Below are 7,124 nucleotides of genomic sequence, written 5' to 3' on the forward strand. Positions count from 1 at the left end.
TATAATTTATAAACTCTGATAGCAGTTATTTGTGAACTTATAACTTACACCGTTTGCTTATAAACTAATTTAAGTAGTTCATGAGTTTATAATTTATAGTTTATAATTTCTCTTTTAATTTTATCTTTATTAGTGTAACTAAAATTATTTTTCACTTTTTATAATTTATTTATAATAATTTAAAATAAATAATTTTATAATATATTTAATTAATAAATAACTTTATAATATTTAATTAATAAACAATTTATTTAATATAATTTTAAATTGATTTTTAATAAATTATTTTATATTTTAAAGTAAATAATTTTTTAATTTATTTTATTTTAAATTAAATTAAATAGATAAGCAAATAAAATACATTTCAGTGATAATTTTTAAATTACTACTTTTTAAAATGTTTTATGTTTGATAAAATTTATTTTTAATTAATAATATTCTTTTACGTCGTTTTATATTTTTAAACTAATTGAACTGCTAATTTTATCAAATATTTAATTAACTTAACAACTATCAATAATAAATTATAACACATCTGCTAATTTTACCAAACATAACCTAATTCTATATTATTAAAAAGTGGTGAAAAAATAATAGCCTGTTTGGTTTTATTGTCAAAACATCAATCTCGCGTCTAGCATCTTAGTTTCGAAAACTGGCTATTGTACCCCCCATTTAAATCTATACCCCCCCAAATTGTTGAAAATCCAATTTTATCCTTAAAAAATTCATAAAATTCATTTACTCTCAGTTAAAAAAAATTACCGGGGGCGACTTAGTTCTTAAATTAGAGGCTGAAGGCCAACCATCCCAGCTTATAAATCAGAGGATGAGTGCCAAACATCCCTGTTCTTAAACCAGAGGATGCGGGTCAATGTCCCGTCTCTTAAATAATATGGTGTGGGTTAGTGTTTCAAATTTAAATTTAACCACTAAATATGAAATGTCATGCATGAATTTAATGAATGGACATTTTCCTTCATTTTCATCTTTTTTATTTTTATTTTTTTTTTTTTTTTTGAATATGCTTTTAATTTGTTTGTTATTTTATTTGAATTGTTTTTTTTGAACTAGGGATGGAAAACACACGACCAGTATTTATAGATTTAACTGAAGCATTTACAACTGATCAAATTTTTGAGTCACGAGAAGCTGTCATATCATGGGCAAGAGAGATAGGTCGACAAAATCGAGTAGCAGTTATCATTACTCGATCAGACGTAGAGACTGGAAAGAGAGGAAGAAAGACAAAAGTAATTCTTGGTTGTGATAGAGGTGGACAATATAAGTCAAATACAAATGACATAGGTACTTCAACTAAAAAGTGTGGATGTCCGTTTAAACTTAAAGCGAGACCACTGAAAAATGATGAAGGATGGATTATTAGTTTAATCTGTGGACTTCACAACCATGAGTTAGTAGCTACTTTTGAGAATGAAGCCCCTCTATTGGTCCTAGTCTCAGTGACAGCTTCATCATATGTAACCCCCAACAACTCAACAGCAGCAGCAATTGCCAAATCTTCATTGACATTTGCGGGAGGTGTGAAAAACTCTCCAGTACACGGGATGCTCAAAAGACCCCTGACGTCGTCAAGAGTAATAGTCATTTCACCGAATGGCAGGTGAAATGAACTAGTCTCTGCGTGCCATCTCTCAGCAAAAGCAGATATCATGTTACCATCAATCATATGCAAACTACATCTTCTCAGAGGACGTAATCCAGATATATTAATCCAATGATCTATTTGAGCAGGTAAATGATATCTAATATCAATAAATTTGTCTTGCTTTTTGCCATTGGAAACAACTTTCAAGGCACGTCTTTCCTGTTTAATTAAAAATAACACAATTAAAAATATATTATAATCTTATACTACAAATAAATTATAATGTGTAATAAAATAACCTATACTACAAATATATTATAATATGTAATAAAATAAATTATTTACTAACCTGTCCATTCCACACATTAATTGCAATATGATGCTCATAATCTGTAAGGACAGAAAGATCATAAGGACCTCCAGGAAACATGGGTTCATCAGGCTGGTGCTGCTGACCATGTTCATCATCAAAATGTTGCTGCTGCTGGTCATATTCATCATAAAACTCATGATCGTGCTGAGGCTGCTCATCATGGGGCTGCTCATCCTGTTCTGCATCAAACATAAGATTTTGCTGTGGCTGCTCATCCTGGGGCTGCTCGTCCTGAGGCGCCTGCCTTTCCTCATTTCTCTTTCTCCTTTTTTCAACAGCAGCTCTCCTATTTGATTGTGTAGGAGGCCGAACTCGCGAATAATCACCACCGTCAGATTTTCCTCCTCTGGTCCTCACTAACAAAATTCAATAAACAAAAATTAAAAAAAAAAAAATTACACAATGTACCGGAAATTTCAAGAGGATTGAAATTCCCGGTAGTTTTTACCGGAAATTTCAAGAGGATTGAAATTTCCGGTAGTTCAAAATACATACCGGAAATTTCAAAAACGAAATTTCCGGGAATTTACAACTACCGGATTTTTCAAATTTCCGGTTTGCCTCCCGGAAATTTCGTTTTTGAAATTTCCGGTATGTATTTTGAACTACCGGAAATTTCAATCCTTTTGAAATTTCCGGTAAAAACCAAATTTTCCGAAAACTTACTTTTCCGGATTTTTCAGTGTGGGGGTAAAGTGTTTGAATTTTTTGTTATTTTGAGTTTTACTGTTTTTTTAGGGGTATTTTAGGTATTTTACAACAAAATTTTTATGTTGGGGGGGTATAGGTTTAAATGGGGGGGTACAATAGCCAATTGTCCTTAGTTCACCGTGACAATTGGGCGGGTACAGGTCAAAAGGCCCAGCCCGCAACAAACTACGGGTGATAAATTGAGACCAATTTATGACAGGTTTTGCAGTCGGTTTTGAGAAGTTCGGAAAATTGTATTTTGTACCCTCTCGATTAAATTTATATTCCTTTATTTAAAGTTTTTGTTTGAAATGTCTAAAATATCTTTAATAAAATTATAAAAATAAAAAAAATTTCTCATATTTCTATAAGTTGTGTTTTTCTAAAAAGTGAGTGCTGTTAAATTTTTTTTTACTGTAAATTTCAGGATCAATGAAATTTTCGGTAGTTATAAATCAAAAATACCGAATATTTCAAATTTCAGGGCGGTACCCTGAAAATTTCAAGAATGAAATTTCTGATATTGATTTATAACTACCGAAAATTTAAAATCTGGGATGTTTATCAGAAATTTCATTCCTCATTGAAATTTCTTGAGCATGTCACCATGTATTAGGCTTATAAATTTTTTTTCTTCTCATTTTTTACAATAACAACATTTTTTATTTAATAAAATAAAAATAATTATAATATTTTAAAAAACAAAATATTATTAATAAATTAAACTAAAATTAAAATTACATTATTAATAATAATAATACTACTAATAATAATAAAGTAAAGTAAATTATATTATTAAAATTTTATATATTTTTATTATTATTATTTTTAATTAAATTAACAATATTTTATTATTATTATTTATTTATTTATTTATTTATTAGATCGGAATCAAAATAGGAGGAAGTTGTTAAGAAAATAAGTTGTTATTTTATAAGATATTCGCAGTAAAAATAGCAGTGAGTTGTTAAGAAAATATATTATCGGCAAAATATTAAGGAAATGTTATTTATTTTGGCACATTTAGTCAACCATTTGATGTATTTTTTTAATATATTTTATTTTATTAATAGTACTTTGATTTTTTTTTAAAACTAAAAATAATAAAAAAATCAAAATACATTAAATTGGAGAAAATAATTAAAAAATTCTATTATTAAAATAAAATAAAATACATTAAATTGGAGAAAAGAATGCGGTTAAATAGATCTGCCAAAACAAACGGCTTGTTATATTATAATAACTTCCTCCTTCTTTTTCTCGGTCTAATAAATAAAAATTAATCATAAAATTTTAATTTAATGTATTTTTTCTATAATTTAATGTATTTTGTTTGTTCAATTTAATTTATTTTATTAATATAATTTACTCTATTATTATTTGAAATTTGAAATTTCCGCTAAGAAAAATGTAACTACCGGAATTTTCTAATTCTCGGACATGTAAATGTAACTATTGGATATTTCATGGCACAAATTTTTGGTATTAAAGATATTTTACTAGAATTTTGGTGTTGAAATTTTCGGTAGTGAATATTTGTATACCGAATTTTAATGAAAAAATTTGAAGTACCGGAAATTTAGTTAATGGGGTAAGATTTTAAAGTAATTTTTTTTTACCATTAAGTCAAAAAAAAATTTAAGAACAATTTTGGATTTTTAACAATTTGAGAGGGTATAAGATTAATTGTGGGGTACAAGAGTCAACTTTTTGGATCATCGATTTGTTCAGATAAGCGGTCCAGATAAAATAGTTTGGGTCACTTCATACCCATTTGTTGTTTTGCGTTAGTTATGTTATATTTTTGTTAGTTTTCAAAATTGTTAATTTTTTTTTACTAAAAACTGTATTTTTACATTGAAGATTTAAATAAAAATCTTTTCATATTTTGTTGAATTATTACGTTCAATTATATTGAACCTAAAATCACATTATTTCAACAAAAATATTGTAAAATCGTATGGACAATGGATATACATAACTTGCAAAACCTGAATATTAAACCTAAAACATACATATATTATATTAATAATTTGGCTTAAATGCAGTTTTCGTCTTCATGTTTTAGCAATTGTTGGATTTTGATTATTCTATTTCTAAATCAACAGTTTTTGTCCTTTAGTTTTCTCAATTTTTGAAATTAAACTCATTTTTTTTCCATTATACTTATGTGACACATTTTAATATATTGTGGCATTTGTTAAATTAAAAATTATTGCCACGTCAAATAAATATTATCATATTAATTTATTATATTATTGTAAAAAATTAATACAAATTAATTGAAATACCTAATTATTTTTCAAAGTAAAAAGTTGTGAATTATTTCAAAAACCTAGCTTATGTCTTCTTTCAAAAACAAAATGTTGATTGGAGTCAAAATAGAAAGAGGGAAAAAAAACCAAGAACCCTAGTATAAGAGGAAAACGCAAAGCCACCGTCATCAACATTTTTATCTTTGATCGTTCTTCTGTGTTGTTCATTTGTTGTTTTTTTGCGTTAGCAATCATTCTTCTGCGTTCGTAATCATTTTACTCGCGATTCATCTATTTCCTCAACTCACAATTTGTTGATTTTTCTGCATTTCATCCTCATCACAGTTATGCGTTTATGCATTTCATCATTCATCACGTGTTTATAAATTTCTGCATTTATGTGTTTCATCATTCGTCACGATTCTTGTGCATGTATGCTTTGTTCTTTCGTTGTTCTGCTCGCGGTTCACTGTGTCGTGCTCATATTTTGTGAATTATCGACTACGTAAATGACTTCATCTTCGAATCATTAATTGTGTTCAAGGCATGTGTCTATTTTCTCATTTGAATCTCTCTTTGTGTTGTTTAAGGTTTTCATAATTTGTGTTTGTAAATATATTGTTCATAGTGAGTTTGCTATTAATTTTATAACTCTAGTTTAGTAGTTTGCTTGTAACTATTTCTGATTTGAAGGCTAGTAAATGTTACAAAATAATTTGTTATTTCAATTTTTATATAAAATCATTTTAAACTTCAAATAGTGGTGTGGTGTGAGAAATGACAAACTCATACTCATTATTGTTGTTGAACGGACTAGAAAAAGGAGTTTGGGAAGAACGGACAAAGTTTTCAAAATTTAAAATGTCAAAGGGTGATGAAGTTGTTAAGTTTGAGTTGGACATGGAATTCATTGTCAAATGTCTTGTGAAGGATGTTGTTAAACACTATGATTTGGAGAGGAAGAAAATTTATACTTCAAGAAAAATGATAAAACAAAAATTATTGTAAGTGTATGAAAAAAAATGTCATTTTTATCTTAGATTTAGTAAGAGGAGCATAAATGATTGTTGGCAAGTTATGAGCTTCATTGAGGAACATACATGTCATAGGACTGCTAAAAATAGGCAGGCTAAGACCGGATTTTTAGCAAAGATGTTCATCAATACATTAAGGCAGTCCTTTGTAGAACAATGGTTATGTGTAAATCATCTCTATGAAAATTGGAAAAAGAAGTACCCTGAAATAGAGATGAAAGAAGTATTGTGGTTGGCTGCTATGGCTACAACAATGAAAAATTACTAAATACAACAAGTAAATAAATTTATAAAATTAACTTACAGTCGATAATTAAAACATACTCAAACACAATCAGGTGGTTATGATTGAGTTCTTGCCATTTGCAAGACTCTGCATTTTCTAAATTCTAATTGCTGCAATTTTATTATATTTTGTTTTGAATTGCTTAGGTTTTTAGCCCAATTTTTATTTTGTGAATTAAGTATCAAATATAAATTTTGTTAGAGTTAGTAATATGTTTGATATATATATATATATATGAAGACCTATGTCGCGGCCTAAAATTTCGAGTGTTTCTCGAATTCAATGGAGTCGCCACCAAAATTTATTTTAAAATAGGGAAAATATTGGGAAACCCTTAAAATAGAAAGAAAATGGTCCTTGAAACCAAATTTGAGTTCGGGAGTCGATTATGCGTAGGGAAGGTATTAACACCCTACGACATCCGTTAAAAACGGTTACCTATAATTAATTGTGCTAGATTAATTTTAACTTAAGTATATTTATTTGTATTATTATTAAATATGAATAACAATTATTACTATATTTAAAATATGATTTTGAAATAAATATGTACTTAACAAATAAAGGACAAAAAAAGAAATTTTTATTTATGTGCTTGACAAGAATGTGATCTTGCTCCTACGTATCTCCAAGTGCGATGGAGAAATCAAAGCTACGTAGTTCTTAATTAAAAAAAAATACGGATGTGTTGAGTGTGTTTTAAAGAAAATTTGTTTTGTGATAAAAAAATGTTTTGACAAAATAGAAAAAATAAAATAGTTTAATTTGAATAAATACTTTAAAATACGAGTTTTAAGACGATCAAGTTGTACAACTCGTGTCCCAAAACTCAAGGAATAAAGAAGATGTCACATCTAATTTAATCCTCTAAAAAAAA

This window comes from Cicer arietinum, chromosome 4 (genome assembly GCF_000331145.2).
Source record: "Cicer arietinum cultivar CDC Frontier isolate Library 1 chromosome 4, Cicar.CDCFrontier_v2.0, whole genome shotgun sequence".
NCBI classification, from domain to species: Eukaryota; Viridiplantae; Streptophyta; class Magnoliopsida; order Fabales; family Fabaceae; genus Cicer; species Cicer arietinum.